Raw genomic sequence first — 16,668 nt, 5'->3', positions numbered from 1 at the left:
ATATAACTGCCATCGTATTTGATTGTAGCATTCATGTTTCTCTGTGACACCATCAGTTTTCCATTAAATAAACTTTCTTAACATCCCACTTTCATTTCAGACTGAAAAAAAAATCCCACCATAGCTATTTTTCTTGTTAAACTGAAAATGATTCTGACAATTTACCTCGATCTTTGCCCTGATAAGTTGGACTACGTTCACGCTGCAGATCTTAATGCTCAATTCTGATCTTTTACTTAGATCTTATTTTTGTTTTGGCTGTTCACACTGCAGTCAAATATCAATAGATCAGATATGTATCTGGTTTAGTTCCACATATAAGGGAGGCCTGTATATTATATGAAAAGATCTGATTCAATATGGCTTGTGCTGTTTACACTGTCAGAAAAAAAATCAGATTAGGAATATGTTTAAAAAAAATCAGTAGTTGTGTAGTTTTGCATTTTCAATAGGGCTGTCAGCATGTATGCATGAATTGTGATTAATTAACTTCCATAATACTTTTAAAAATTGTGATTAACTGCAAGCATTATTGTCACTTTTAGCACACTTTAATTAAACTATGTTAGCATCTCCTATAAAGCCACAGTGATGTTAAACAGGGGATCCCAACTTTTTTCCTTTGAGCCACCACTCAGTTGTATCAAAGAAAATTTGATCCCCCTTTGGACTGATACGCAAGAAAACATTATATGTTGCAGTCAAAAATTAACATCAACGTTAATTCTTTTAATTTAAAAAAATCTAAACTCAATAGCCCTGAACCCAAATGTTCCTTCCAAAGACCTTTGTATTAACTATGAATAAGTGGTTTATCATTTTTTTAGTTAGTTTGTGTAAATCTTATTTAACTTCCCCCTGAATTCTCTAGTGCCCTCAAGGGGTCCTGGATCCCAAGTTGGGAAACAAGGATGTAAAATAAGTCCACCACTGCTCCTAAATATCTCCTTTCACTTAAAAAATTAACTGATGGCTCAGTAGATGAGTCAAAAGTCATCTTCACCTTGTGTTATCAAATATTGACCTCTTTTTCTGTTCCCTTGTTTCCTCTGCAATCCATAGAAAGTTCTTTTTTTGGTCACACAAAGTTCCTTATTTTCTTTCAAATAAGAGGTGGTCTGTTTCTAAGAAGGAAGTAGATTAACCTTTTTAACCTTTTAAAGACAATAAAAAAAAACTAGAAAAGCACTCAGAGAGTGCAGACCTCTGCCATTAGCCCTATCTACCAATAGTGAAGAATCCTTTGAAAAATTCCTGGATCCATCCCCACGTGCCCCCCACCATGGCATTCGCCAATTACTCTCTCCCCAGTGAGGTGGACACGTAGTGAGGCAAAGCATTGGCTTTGCTATGGGTGGACTGTCAGAGTAGAAGCATTGCCTGCTGGTGCCAACAGATGCACTGACAATCTCACCCATGGTCTCACTGGACGACTGGAAGTCATGGCAGAGGGTGAATATTCCTCTATTCCTCCATGCATTGTGAGTATTCTTGCTACAATTGGCTGTCTTTCTCTCTGTTACGCTCCGACTCGTCTCCTCGACCGGGCACGTGTCTTTCAAACTCTAGAAACTCCAAAACTTTGAATAGAAACACACCCACAAATGCTGCTGGGATTGAAGTTACTCATGTCTGCCATCTCCTGGTGTAAAGTGGTAACAGCACAGACCTCCACCATTAGCCCTATCTCCCAATAGTACAGAATCCTTTAAAAAATTCCTGGATCCAGACAGTGGTCCGGGTCACTCCCAAAATCTAATCAGTTCTTCCTTATGCCATTTCTGACATTTCCTGAAAATTTCATCAAAATCTATTTACAACTTTTTGAGTTATATTGCTAACAAACGAACAAACCCACCCGATTACATAACCTCCTTGGCAGAGGTAATGAGACAAAAGCAGTTTTACATGTGAAATAGTGGAATTTCAAAATGTGTTTCACATGTTTAAAAAGAATTTAAATCATGGTTAATCACAAGTAATCTGACATTAATGGCAATTAAAATTGTCATCGGTTTGACAGTGATTATTTTCAACATCAAGTTTTGTTATGATAATGATAGTAATCTTTATTTATAGAGCACTTTTTAAAACAGAGTAAAACCATGCTTAACAACTAGCAGAGACAACAAAGCAGATAAAACATTAGTAAAACCAGGCAGCAAAGTGGGTGTAGGCAAAAAGATTTTAAACATTAATGAAATCAGGTAAATATAAGCAGTTCAAACTCAAGTAAAATAAGGAAAGGCTCTTCGATAAAAGTATGTCTTTAGCAGAGATTTTTGCAGAGGTCACTAACTCAGCCAACCTAATTTCCTCAGGCATGGTGTTTTGAAGCCCCAGGGGCCTGGGCCCCCAGGACCGAAAATGCCCTGTCCTCTTTAGTTTTCAGCCGGGCCCCTTGGACAGCTAAGAGACCCCTGCCCAAGGATCTCAGAGTACGTGCTGGCTTAAACTGAAAAAAAATAAATGAAATATAACAAAAATTTTGTTTCTTTTTAATGCCTTATACTTTAAGATGAGTTTTATTCCATTCATGTAAGCCTCGAAATGCGAAGAAAAAAACCCCTCTGTTTAAAATTTTGACCAGGTTAGTAAAATGACCAACAAGTTTTCATGCCTGAATCCATTATTTACTTTAAAACATAATTTGATCCCTCCATGATATTTATTAGTTTGTTGCATAAAATCTACTTTGCTTGAATAATTTTTTTGACATTTAATTGATATAATTTACTTTATCTTTTGGCATCTCAAACAACAAAAATATCAGAGACTGCCAGCAGCAGCAGCTTACAGGACAAAAGAACTATATATTTTTTTTTATTTAATTGATAATGAGTTCAAACAATAAGCATTAATTATTTTCCTTAAATGATAAAAGTTACTCTTTTGGTATTTCCTTTTCCTTTTGCATAATCCTGAAAACTGCTTTTATTCTAATCACGTTTGCTTCTTCCTATGCAAAACAAATAAAAATCTTACTGTTTTGCCTTAAATTTGACTAAAAATCAACCATTTTACAACACGGACCACTTCGTGGTCCTCTTCCACATGCAATGTGCACATCCTTTAAATAAGTAGAAAATGTAGTTGCTGTTGTTTGAATTAAACTTTTTTGCTTTTAACAAACTTTGTTTGTGCATGTTAAATGTAAGGAAAGTTTCTGACCAGAATACACTCATAGCATTGTTTCAGCTATTTCTATAATTGAAACTACATATCCAGTCAACCCTAAATGGACTTTTGTTAAGACTGTATTTTTATGTTTACATGTAAGCATTAAGCTCAGAGTCTTATTAAATCTAATCACAACTTTACAAACCTGCATGCATGGCTTAGGACTCTTGTTTTTCAAGTGAAGTCCAAAAATATTATAATCATTATTTATTTTGAATGATAAATTAGAATGACAGTTATTTTCTTCAGAAAGAATCTAAGAAGCAGTCTCCTGGTGTCTCATTTTGAATGAAATTGCAGTTAATTACCTCCATTACCTTGAGCTATGTTTTCTCCTCTGCTCTCCCACCATTTATAGCCGGCTCTGTGTCCACAGCCTGCTGATCTAATTTCTCTCAACGCTGTCTGCAGAGGACAGAGCACAAAAAGCAACAGTGACACAAACCATTTATCATGAATGACAACCAGGCAAGCAATGGAAAGTCCTGAAAGATTACTTTTAAATAAACCTCTGACAGCTAAAATACAAATGTAAGGGCTTTGTTGGGTGTTTGGGAGTGAGCGAGTGTGATTTATGCATAGAATAATTTGTAATGAATTAAGGGTCTTACAGGGACGATAGTTTTGGCAGGGTGAATGTGAATGAGGTAACTAAGCTTGAGTCTTAGCAGTGTCTTTAATAGAAATGCAATACTCTCCCTCCCATCAGTTCAGCCTGATTTATCAAAATCTTAAAGTGTGAATGTTGGACACAGTCTGATATTTCAGACTCCAAATCCTGTCAAGAAGCTTTTTATTATTTCTTGTACAAGATAAGTTTGAGTGCGTAAACTCTTGTCTTTGTGATAGTGACGCACCACTGATGCCAAAGGTCAGTTAGTGAGTAAATCTGCTTGGTTAATGTGTCAGCTGTGAATTAAACCGAGTTTTAAATTGCACAGCATGAATCTGCTGAAACTATATAAGCCATCCTGTGCCCTCCACAGAGCATAACTCTCTCTGGTTCTGGCACAGAGGGGGAGGTGACACAGCCAAAAAGCATTTTGTCATAATAAATGTGCCTGGAAGCATTTCCAAAGCATTTCTTAAATCGTCAGTGGCTTCTTATGGTGGTCTGGCCCTCACAGGCGCAGCGTGGACCCTCATTTATCTGCCCCATGAACAGGAGGAGCAGGTCTGCTGGTGTTAAGTTTCATGCCTTACACACACGTACACACACGTACTGCACTAATGTGGGATGTTATTCAGGCTTAACGTTAGTGCATGGACACAAGCACGTACCGGCAGTTTCTGGTTCTGGGTCATTTGTGACATTCAGTCATTCAGAAGTGAGTTGTGTCTGAGTGTTTGCAGTGTGACAGGCTTAATGGACCAAAGCTCTGCTAAAACTCTGTAACTTTACCGTCCAGTAACAGCGTTTCCAGACATAACCATAAGAATTATAGTTTTTAGTATGATGGAATAATTGTGCAGTCATGTGCCTGTGTGCATTTCTATGTATCCCATCATGACAAAGTGAAAACTGAACTTAAAATTTTTTTGCAAGTTTATAAATAAAAAAATGTTAAAGCATATTGACATAAGTATTCAGATTCCTTTAGCACAGATGCAGATGTTTCTACACCTTCATTGGAGTCCACCTGTGGTAAATTGGATTGGACATGATTTGGAGAGGCACGAACCTGTCTATAGAAGACCTCGCAGCTGACTATGCATATTGGAGCAAAAACCAAACCATGAGGTCAGAGCTCAGTAAGAGAGATGACCAAGAACCCGATGGTCAGAGATTCAATGTGGTGATGAGACAAAGTTCCTGAAGGACAACCATCATTGCAGCCCTTCTCTGATCTGAGCTTTATGGCAGAGCGGCAAGACTGAAACCTCTCCTCAGTGCTAAACACATGACAGCTGGAGTTTTCAATAAAGCACCTGAAGGATTCTCAGACTGTGAGAAACAGGATTCTCTGGTCTGATGTAACCAAGATTGAACTGTCTGGAGGAAATCAGTCACCTTTCATCACCTGCCCAGTACCATCTCAACAGCAAAGCATGGTGATGGCAGAATCATGTCATGGGAGTGTTTCTCAGCAACAGAGCCTAGTCAGGGAGAATGGTCAGGGTTGAGAGAAAGCTTAATGGGGCAAAGTACAGAGATATCCACAATGAAAACCTGTTCCTCAGTGCTCAGGACCTCAGATGGGGTTGAAGGTTTACCAACACAGGAGGGGTTTAGGGACAACTCTGTGAATGTTCTAGAGTTGATCAGCCAGATCCCTAGAGACACCTGAAAATGACTGTCTACGGACGGCCCCCATCCAACCTTGAGCTTGAGAGGATTTGTGAAGAAGAGTGGCAAAAAATTGCTTAATCCAGGTATGCAAAGCTTGTTGGTCAGATTAAAAAAAGACTCAAGGCTGTACTAATTGTTGAAGAAAGGGTCTGAATACTTATTTCATTGTGATATTTTAGTTTTTCATTTTTAACAAATTTGCAATAATGTGTAAAATTCTGTTTTGAACATTGTCACTATGGGATACTGAGTGTAGATTAGTAAGGGAAAAAAATGTATTAAAACTATTGTAGCATCAGGCTGCACCATAACAAAACTCCAAAAAGTGAAGGGGGTCTTAATACTTTCTGTATGCACTGCATATAAAGGCAAAATTTGGTGAGAGATCACGGCAGAAGGGTTGTCACAAGACCAGATTTTACATTTTGATCAAGATGTATGAATAAAAAGTGTTGTTGATAATTATTTTGATACCATGGCAATGGGAACAGAAATCCTAGCTACCTAATATTAACCAAAAATTGCCGGCAAACTTGTGAACAATGTTGACATTGCATCAAAATATGTGCAATAATTCTGTGCTGAAATGCTGCCAACATATTTTTTTAATTACGGCAGGGCTATCAGCCTTTTGCTTACAGCTGCTTCTGATTGAAAATATGTTTGGAGATCTTGTTTTTTTTTCCCAAAGCTTTATTACTTTCCAATACCATAGATCGATGTCTTTATTAATGAATTGCAAGTATTGACGGAAGTTCAATTTTGATGATAAGGTGTCATCCATTACATTTTTCACTAACTTAAGTAAAAGTATAAACACTTTAAACCCAGCATGCTTTAAAATGATACAATCTTTATTTTAAAGATCGAAAGTTGAAAAGTAACAAAACTTGTAAAAACTACAGATCATAGTCATGTTTTTACAAGTTGTCCAAAACTGCACAAATAAATGTTGCCAGCATAATTGTCCAGTAGAGACTGTCAGCAGAAGTTTGCCTAACTTTTTTGAAGTTAATTCAAACCTCATAAATACCCGCTGTTGGGTGACTAGGACTTCTATTTTTGTCACACTGCTATTCAAATGTATGATTTGTGACAACCCTCATCTTGAGCAATCATGATGGTGTTTTTGTGATTACTGCTTTGACTCTGTCACAAAAGGAAATGCTGAAAAACAAATGAATGTGTCTTCATTTATCCTAAATGCCTTTCAGAATGGAGAGGCATGTAATTATTGTCTCAGTCCAGGTTCTTCATATGAATTTAAGCAATTTCAACAAAGCCACATTCATGCGTACGAGGCCTCAGCTTGTTTAAGTAATGTCGTCATCGCTCATTTATTCCCTCGTTTTTTCCCACATGATGTCTGATGTTTTTCTATGGTATCATCTCACGTCAGGAGCCTTCACCGTTAATACCTCACACTGATCATGTTACGGCACTTTAATAGACCAGCTTCTGAACTTTACTGAACCTTTTCTCTCCTCCTCTCACTTCCCCCTTCTCATCTCCAGACCAACCATTTATACTAATTTCCCTCCACTTCTTCTCTTTATACTTTGCTGTTTTCTTTGCCACAAGATCCTGGAGGATAACATACTGGAGTGCTTTGTGTGTGTGGGTAGACAGGGAAAAATCCTTGACTCACTGTAAATCTTTTCTCCATCTCACTCAGGTTTATTAAAATGACCACAGCCGATAGCTCTGACTGTTATTCTTCACACAGTGTCATTACAGTACAGTTAGAGAACAGTGTCGTCCTGCTCTGAGTCTTTCCAGGAATTGGCACATCTATTTAAGGTATATTCTGTTGTGTATATCCAACCTATGATTCACTTTATGTTTTAACAATGGTCTCAAGCACAGTATGTACTGTCCTGGACTTTCTATCTAAACATTATCCAGCAGCCTGCCAACAAGGATAATTTTCACAGGTCACTTAAGGAAAGACAAGCAGCAGTATTTGAACCAAAGGAACGTTAACAATCTAGGCTGTTGTTAAAGAAGAGACACAAAGGATGCAACACCATCTCAACAGCCTGACTGTTGTGAAATTGTTTGAATTTTCTCAGCTGATAAGAAGTTATGCAACTTTAAACACTACTGAATATTTTGTAGGAAAAAGAGAAATTAAAATGTTTATGGGTTAATGATTTGAAGTAGAAATATTGTGACTTTGCCTTTTCATCCTTTTTCTCTAAAGGACAATCACCCTGATTAAGATATGATAAACTCAACTTATCAATGTAATGATGATTGTGAGAAAGACTGACCTTCAGAGATGTAGCACTGTCAGTAAAATGTGTATGTAACACAGCACACACAACCTCACACAAATACACAGGTATGTCTTTAAGTTTTTCAAAGTTCCTGGCAGAATAAACTGTTCAGACTAGATCATGGTGGCTTGATTTAAACATGGTAAGAAAAGAACAAACCATGACAGGCACTCACACTTGTCTGATTTACAGATTGGCTTTAAATAAACATTAAAAGGTGTTTTTTATTGGCATAAATCCAGAATTTCACTACACTGTCATTTCCTAAAATGCTGGGATGTAATTTGATATATTTTAAAAACAGACCCTGATGATGAAAAACCCACATTTGATTGAAATACTACAGAGATAAGGAATCAAATGCAGAAAGTAGTATTTTTACTATTTTAGAATAAATGCCCAAGAACCTCGGCATTGGCAATAGCAGAGGCCCAAGGCAGTGTGTTTTTAGGCTATCCATAAGTAAATACTGGTCACTCTTATGAATGCGATATATCTGAAGAACACTTAAAGCATTTTTTTTAAACTCTGCACAAATGTCCAATCTGACTAAAGGATGAACTGATTCGAATTTGGAGGTCAAAAGGACCAGGATATTGCACCGCTTGTCTGTAAATGCATAATCTCAAGAATGCTTTCTGGGATTTTCTTAAGCTTTACACCAATGTCCACTCTGTTTTAAGGATGAATTCAATAAGTTTGGAGTCCAAATGTCAAGGACATGGGTCTCATGTTCATCTCTTGCTTACAAGAATTATACCAATCACAGCACTACACCCTTCATCTCGACCCACCACACAGCAAAAACTGGAGTGATTAATTTTCAGAGTTAAACACACAGTGTTAATCCCTCCCTGTAGTGAGTCAAATGATCTAAGCTCTGCCCACTGCCATTTCAAATCTGGGGCAGGTTCCCATCATGCCCTTGGGCCATGTTAAATGTGTTTTAAATGGTTTTAGATGTTCTTATATGTGTTTAATTGTTTTAAGAAGGCACCAGTTGTACAGTGATCACAGCTGTGATTCCTTTGCTCATGTTTCTGGTGAATTATTGTTGTTTTTTATGTTTAACACGTCTGCACCATGAGTGTAGTTATCCACTTAGTTGGTCACTTGCTGCCTGTGGCAGGGGATGATCAACTATAAAGGAGGAAATGCAGACGTTCAGCTCAGGGCATATGTTAGCTCTGCATTTGTCTCTTTGCTCCATCGTTCCTAAAAGACAGTGTACTTTGCCGCAGTTGGTTAATGTGAGGTTGCAATCTCTCTTAAGCATGAGAAGTGCATTGCATAATAATAAAATACTTCAAATCTATTTACTCAGAAATATAAAACCTGTCAAATTTAACACTATGGAAGATGAATTAACAATTAACTATTTTCCAGCAAAGCCTAGAATAGAGTCGTAGTTATCTGTTGACTTCATATTGAATCAGCCTCTCTGATATATTTACACCCAATCATGTTACTAACCCATCAGCAGGTAACTTCTTCTTTTTTTTTCAGACATGGTGCTGGCATCAAAGTAAAAGGGGTACGAAACTTTCCAGAATCAATGAATTTATCAGTCTCAACATCTGATAAACTTTCTTTGTGCCCTTTTCAATCAAACCTGGGGCTTCAGTGTTTATAATTAATTATATTCTGTTTTATTTGCAATGCCCCAGCTTTTTAGGATTTAAAGCATATTTACATTTTTCTAATATTATTTCTAGTATTAAATTATCTTTGACAGTTGTATAAATTAAGAATTATATCAGACTTGATTAAAGAAATAACGTTTTACCCTTTTCCATCACCAGCAAGAATCCAGAAAAATCCGTCAACAGAAAACACAGAGCAGACTTTTTTACATCACTGGCTCTATACAAACCCGTCCGACTGTACAACAGTCTCATATCTCTATTTAGCTCGTAGTTACGTTATAAAAAGGTCAGTGAAGTGATTTGCTGTTCCTGCCTGTCTGTTATGTCAGCTAACACTTCATTTGCTCACATTCTTTTAAAGCCGTTTTTTTTCCTTGCCTGATTCTGAACAATGGACATACATGGAGATCACCGTTTCATAACCTCTGTACTTAGCTATTATCTGGGTTTAAGGAGGGTGACATACTGGCTCTGTTTTTGTTGGGTGTGAAATGACACTGGGACTGATAGGTTATTGTTTTTTGTTGCTATTCATAAGAGAAAAACATAGCAGCTGAACTCTGAGTCCTGTCTTACTTTGTCCATTTAAGCAGTATACTGTCGTTTCCCTCATGTTTTTAAAGGAGAGGATTAGTCTGAACAGACGTGGGAGACCGAGAGGGTGGGCTCGGACACAGCTCTCATGTTTTTATGCATGCTGCTTCCCATGCAAGAGTTGTACCAGCACACATCAGGTAAACTGTTATCCACATCGCAGATAAAATGAGCAGTTTAAGGGTCTTTTAATTGTTTAGTTGTCATGTGAAAAGTTAAAGAAAAGAAAGTGATAAAGAAATCTTCCTACCAGCCCATTTGCAGCTCACTGCTTTACACATTGAATATGCTGTTTTAAGTAAAATTGAAAATCTTGTTTTTAACCAGTTGAATGATTTTTTTAATTCTAACAATACTTATGAAATGTATGGATCTGGTTTTAGGAAAAAAAATCCCACCACAGAGACAACACTAGTTTAAATGGGCAATGACCTCAGGCCCAACATGGGTTATAAATTGCCCTCTGTTTTAGTTTTACTGGACATGAGTGAAGCCTTTGAATCAGAAGACCACACAGTTCTTTTAAATAGGCTCCATAGTCTTGTTGGCATATCTGGCACTGATTTGAATCTTATTTCGCTGAAAGACAATTTTATGTGAGTATGGAGGGAACGCTCTTCTAAATTTTATGATATGAAATGTGGCATTCCCCAAGGTTCAATTTTAGGCCCTAAACTTTTTAACATTCATATGTCACCTCCAGGAAATATCATCAGGAGGCACAGCATCAATTTCAACAGCTATGCTGATGACACACAACTCTACATTGCTATGTCTCTGAATGACACAGGGTCCTGTGATGCCCTTTTGTCTGCATTTTAGCTCAAACAGGACAAAACTCAGGGTTAGTTATTGGTACAGGGGCTGAGAGAAAGAAAGGGACTGGCAAACTTGTCCTTGTCAGCAGGTTAAACATATTGTTGTTATATTTGAGTCGAGTTTTGAGCTACATATATGGGATACCACAAAAAAAAGCAGTTTATCAGTTATATAATCTGTTTCATGTTTTTCTTTTCTCTATTTGTGTTTGTGTAAAGCACTTTATGCTACAATGCTTTGTATAGAACTGCTGTATAAATATAGTTTTATTGATCGATCAATAGTCACTTTAATTCATACAAAACTTTACTATAAGAAGTTAATTTATTTGCTCCAGTGAATACAATGCACCAGGCAGGGCAACCATTACAACTTTCAGGAACTTATTTCTCAACCAAACAAGTTTTGACAGAGAACTCCTTTAAAGACTTATGGACTTTATAAAGACTGTTTTGATTTTATTTTAATTTTATTATTATTATTATTTTTTTTTTTTTATTACATATTCTTGTGATTTATATTTATGCTAAGACTAACTTTACTATTCCTGGGATATAATTCCAAAACAAATCTTAAAGTTCCAGTAACGATCTCTCAGTGTCTGCTGATGTAGGCACACCCTGTTGAAGAAAACACAGTAAAAATAATTTCTAGCCATTTTTCCACCCTTAAATGTATCAAAAATCTTTGCTGTAAATGTTTCTGGTGCATGCTGTAACTCATTTTATCTGACACTTACCCCCTGCGTGCAGTTTCAGACATGAAAAATGACGTAATTGTACAAGACAATGGTGAAGCTTATGGTTTCAGTTACCTTTGATGACATAATGGGACATTACTCTTAATTTTGATATCTTTACTAAACAGTTAAAACATCCTTGGAGGAACTTTAAAAACACAAAGCTGTGCTTAACCTCGCTTAAGACTCTCAACAGACAAATAAACTATGTGTCTCCTATTTTAATGCTGATTCAGGGTTGAGAGAATACTCAGTGTATTCATGCTGACTGCAGTATAAAGAAATAAATGTATTACTGGGAAATTATCAAGCAACTTATATTGAAAATTATTGGCTTAATTCTATGAAATTGATTGAGAAAATACCATCTTACTACTGAGAATTGCCACAATATTACGAGGATTAGTGTTAGGGTTAGAGGGTTAGGATCAGGGTTAGGGTCAAATACCACCGAGTTATCAGAGAATTGCCAAAATATCACGAGGGTTAGAGTTAGGGCAAGAGGCTAGGGTTAGGATAAAATACCACATAATTACCAGTGAATTGCCACAAGATTACAAGGATTACAATTCATTTACTGGAGGTCAATACTTCCTTAATATTAATTAGTTTTTACTTGGTAAAATGCCAACTTATTTCTAGTTGATTACCACCATATTCATGAGGAAATTACTGGATAATTACAATCTATTCTATAACATTACTAGGTAATTAGGGCCCACTAAAATGAAGCGCTACTGGAAAATTACTTCCTATAAGCAAAAGTCAAGTCAAGGACAAACTGGAAACCATGTAGCTGTTAGAGATTCTATCACTGCCATAGCTGGAGGGCACTGAGTTTAGATATCGTGAAGTTACACAGGTTTACTGAACAAACAATCAAACACAACTTCCATCAGTTTGCCACATGGTTTAACCATATGATGTCACAGGAAAATAAAGAAAGGGCAGAACAAACAAGCAGGGTGGTTCTCCCTCTGTGTGAGGGGGCAGCCACAGCAAAAACAACCAGACGCCTTTTATCCCAGAACACACACGCTTGTGTAAAACCCTAAATCACACGTACAAAATGTGCGTAAAGTCTGCCTTCTAATGTGGCCAGATTAACCACCTCAGTGGTTCACCCCTGGCTCACTTTGTTCTGTGTGTTGAGCTTCAGGGTGTGGACGCTCAGCTGCTTCTAGTGTGAACTTTGTGGTCTCACTAAGCCAATCCTGATCTTTGTTTGCTTCGTGACACCTTTCATGAGTCATGAGCAGATGTTGTGCAGACATGTAATACCTTAGATTGTAATGTTTAATCACTACTCCAGGGTAAAAGTTTGAGTTTGACCCTTTTTTGGTGGTGTTTTTCATCTACTTTGAATAGCCTTGATCAACTCATTGCCACGTAACAAGGATAACCTTTGTTAAACAAAACAATCTACACTCCTTGAGGTCTGTGTTGCGTGTATTAATGTTGTCTGACTTCTTTTAAAGGTCTTGAGGAATAAATGGTTGAGCAGGTCCTGCGGGTCGGCTTTGGTGTTACAAACTCTGCCTCTGGTTGTGTCACAGCGGCGGCCTGGGAATGATGAATGAAGGTTCAGATGACAGCTTGCCCTGGTTTACAGGCCTATCTCTCTCCCTCCCTCCCTTTTCTCTCTCTCTCTCGCTTACTCTACCCTGTAGCTCCTGTATTTTAATGCTCCCCAGATGGGACTGACGTTGCTGTGACAGGCTGTGACGCAGGCGGGGTGTCAGGTATCAGGGCCACTGACAGGTTAGCATCAATCACACTTCTTAGCGGCAAGCCATTTAAGTAACAAACACTGTGATAGACCTCTCTCTTTGCAATTTTCTTTTGTTGTTAGAGGCTTTGGGATGCACAGGAATGTTGGCTCCAGTTTTTTCTTTAGACTACAGTTAGTAATCAGTTGTGTGTGCTTGCGTCTATGTGCGTGTTTAGACCTTTATGCAGGTTCGGATACAGCAAAGTGTTTACAGGGACCAAATTAAAATCTATTCAACCAAAATCAATCCCATAAAAGGTTTCATGACTTTTAGCTCACTTGTTTTGTATTTTTAAAATTAAAATTATGCACATAATTGGTAAATATTAATATCTTAAACTGTCTGATTAATATGCGTATTCAATTTTATTTTACATTTTGTTTATTTTTTATGTTTAAAAGCTATTCTGTCTAAAAGCTCTACTAGCAAATATACCATAGACCAGTGATCATCAACTGGCAGCCTGAGGGCCATATCAGGCCCTTCCCATCACACCCAAAAGATTATTAAAACTAGAAAATGTGGGGAGGACAGAAGATGTGATTTTTAGGTTATCTTTTGTCTTTAAAACCATACAGCCTCTTAAACAACCCCAAAATTACTAACAATGAAGCTGTTTATTGAGAAATGATTTAACTTTTTAACCATTTTTCCAGAAACCCACCTAAAAGTTATTAGTAGTAAATATGACTCATGATAAACACATGAAACACTTTTTTCCCTCCCTAATAATCAAAATAAAAGATCCGTCTCCTACACACATTCTCCAGCAGCCAGGATGTAGCATTTTAGTGTCAAACCAGTGATAGACAACCCTACAACCCCAGCAATATAGAACTTAAAATATCTCAATGCCTCCTTTGTGGCTGGCGGTAGTATACACACACATGAAGACCCTTTTTCTTTCACGGTTTTAACTGTGAAACAATAAAAACTGGTGTTGATTTTGACAGTAGCATGTCACTTTTTTCCTTGTTTTGGCTCTTAGATTCTTAGATACAAGCTTTGGGTGGGGGGCTTTGAGGAATAAAAAGTTGGGAACTAATGTTACAGACAATAACAAAGGTACAAGGATCCACTTCAATTATTTATTTTGGCCTGTAACTACTCTAAAAAAAACAATGAAATGTTGGATTTCCATAGCCCAGAGCTGCTGCTTTTGTGAAATAAACAGTCTTAATTAAAAAAAGTTACTTTATACAATTCAATATCAGGAAAATAAACTAAATCTAACATTTAGGGGCTGTAGTCATCGCAGTTATTTTTGTTTAGTTATAACTTATTTACTTCTTCAATTAATAATAATTAATATTAAGAAGAATTGATTCTTCTCAAACTGACTAAGAATCAAAAATGTATCCATCATCTCCATCCTCATTGGTCTGCCCCTTTAGTTCCACCACAGGCCAGTAGAGGGACCCTGATCACAGAGTGACATTCATAGACAGCAACTACACACATCAGACATCACTCACCAACATGTTTATCAGCTATATTATAAACACAACACCCTGCCAGTTAACAGGATTATTTCTTAAAAGCTTAATTCTTCTCTGTTTATTTATATCACTCGTGCCTGAGAAAGAGAGGGCAGAGGGAGGACTGAGTTAGGTGGAGAGAAGAGATGGGTGGGTTCGACTGGCTGGTATGTGAAACACATAAAGACAATGGAGTTGTATTAAAAGATCGGCTCTCATTGCTTCTGTGGGCGCTTCCTGTCTGGACCGCAGCCTGGAGGCTGAACTTTGACCCCTGCGAAGACAAAACACCTCAGATTACATATTTAGTGGATAATTTGGGAAGTGTATGCCTAAAGCTAAAGCACAATGGAAGCTGTTGGGTTTCACACATAGAGCATATCACTCCATCACTTTTCCCAGTGTGTTTAAAAAATAAACCTGAGTTTATCCAATAGTGATCTATTTTGTACTGTTGTAAAGAAGTTTCAGTATTAGCAACTTTATGGTAAACAAATCAACAGATAAAGACAAAACTACCGTAAACGCCTTTCATGCAGAAACATGAAATGTCTCACATATGGATTACTTGTTCAATGAATTGTTTTGCTGAATATTTGGATCCCTATCTGTAGTTACCTTGGCAACCACTACTCCTGCTATTGCTGCGGTGTAAACTGGAGATTTTTGTTTACCTCATAAAAGCTGCATGATATCATTATTACTGCACTGGTGGGAATCATGCTCAGTACATGTGTTAATGTGCAGAGCGTGCATAGATGTAATTCTATTGGACGTCTCTTTTTGAGTAAAAGGTAAATAGTTCAGTGTCGTGTGTAAGTCAGGACTGGGTAGTCATTCCCCTGAGTGAGAGGGAAGAGAAATGAAAGTGAAAAAGCAGCGAGATAAAGGCGTAGGCGATATTTTTGATCTGTGATCTAAATTTAGCTCAGCATTGGCTTCAAATAGAAACTTACCCATACATATTCATGAATGGGGGGAAGAATGTGCTGCTCTGCGATGCAGAGGGAGAAGCGAGGGGAGGGAGAACGGGCTCTGTATTCTACCTGAAAGTCTATTTTTAGCTGCAGTGCTGCCTCTTTCGGTCTATTCCCCCTGCACACAGAAGCTAAATTTAGCTGCATACAGGCAGAAGCGTGATTCAGAAACAAAAATAGAAACAAGTTTATGGCCAGAGTGTGCAGGATTACTGCCAGGGGTGCAGCATCATTAAGTGGACTGAACATTATAGACTCAGAGAAACCTGTTACTACAGCTACATGTGTAGCTGTAGTGACTGATCAGGCATGATGTGTGTAGTGATCAAAACCATTCACGTGATAGTTGTTGGAGGTGGCACGTTGCACTGCTGTAGCATCATTTCGCACCAAAAACAGCTTTATTCCCTTTTTACAAAAAAGATTAATCCTCTAAACAGTTGCACACTCACACATTTAAACACACATTTATACATGTGTGAGGCATGCACACTGTCACTGAAGCCACACTGGCCCAGTCCCACAGTGTGCATACAGTTATGACTTAGAACAAGCTGTACTCTCTTTGAAATATGATTGACCCTCCCTTTTTCTTGCCCCATTTTACCCTTCAGCTGGCTGTCTTCCCGCTCTCCCTCAGACTCCTTTCCGTGCCTATGTATAGTGCAGTCAGTGTCTGAAGCTGTCACATGAATGGAGGGATGGGGGCTTCTGTTCTGCTGCTGCTGCTGTTATGTAATAGTCAGTAACTCACCAACATCTTGTCCTCACGCAGCATCCTAGGAGTGTGGCGGGGAGGAGAGGAGGGGGGAGTAGGAAAAAGGATGAATGGGATGTTTGCATGCAGAGCACCTTTACTATGTGAGGAATGTAAAAAACAGTGCAAATGCAATT

General features: G+C 37.7%; 1 protein-coding gene across 7 annotated transcripts in view; it reads left to right on the top strand.

The window, feature by feature from the left end:
• The window catches only part of pde4ca (phosphodiesterase 4C, cAMP-specific a), a 70,927-nt gene that overhangs the window by 33,933 nt on the left and 20,326 nt on the right, over positions 1-16,668 (top strand). The window contains exons 1-2 of one of the 7 annotated variants that reach the window (XM_041803307.1): positions 10,095-10,129; positions 13,218-13,308. The exons of 5 other annotated variants lie outside the window; for them this stretch is intronic. The gene's annotated coding sequence lies outside the window, so the exon portion shown is untranslated. Of the gene's footprint in view, positions 1-10,094; positions 10,130-13,217; positions 13,309-16,668 lie in introns of those variants that run through there. One more of the 7 variants, XM_041803308.1, reaches the window with a different exon arrangement.

The sequence above is a fragment of the Cheilinus undulatus genome, linkage group 13, assembly GCF_018320785.1.
Source record: "Cheilinus undulatus linkage group 13, ASM1832078v1, whole genome shotgun sequence".
Classification (NCBI taxonomy): Eukaryota; Metazoa; Chordata; class Actinopteri; order Labriformes; family Labridae; genus Cheilinus; species Cheilinus undulatus.
The sequence above is the reverse complement of the archived record's forward strand: the minus strand, read 5'-3'. Positions and strand labels throughout refer to the sequence as shown.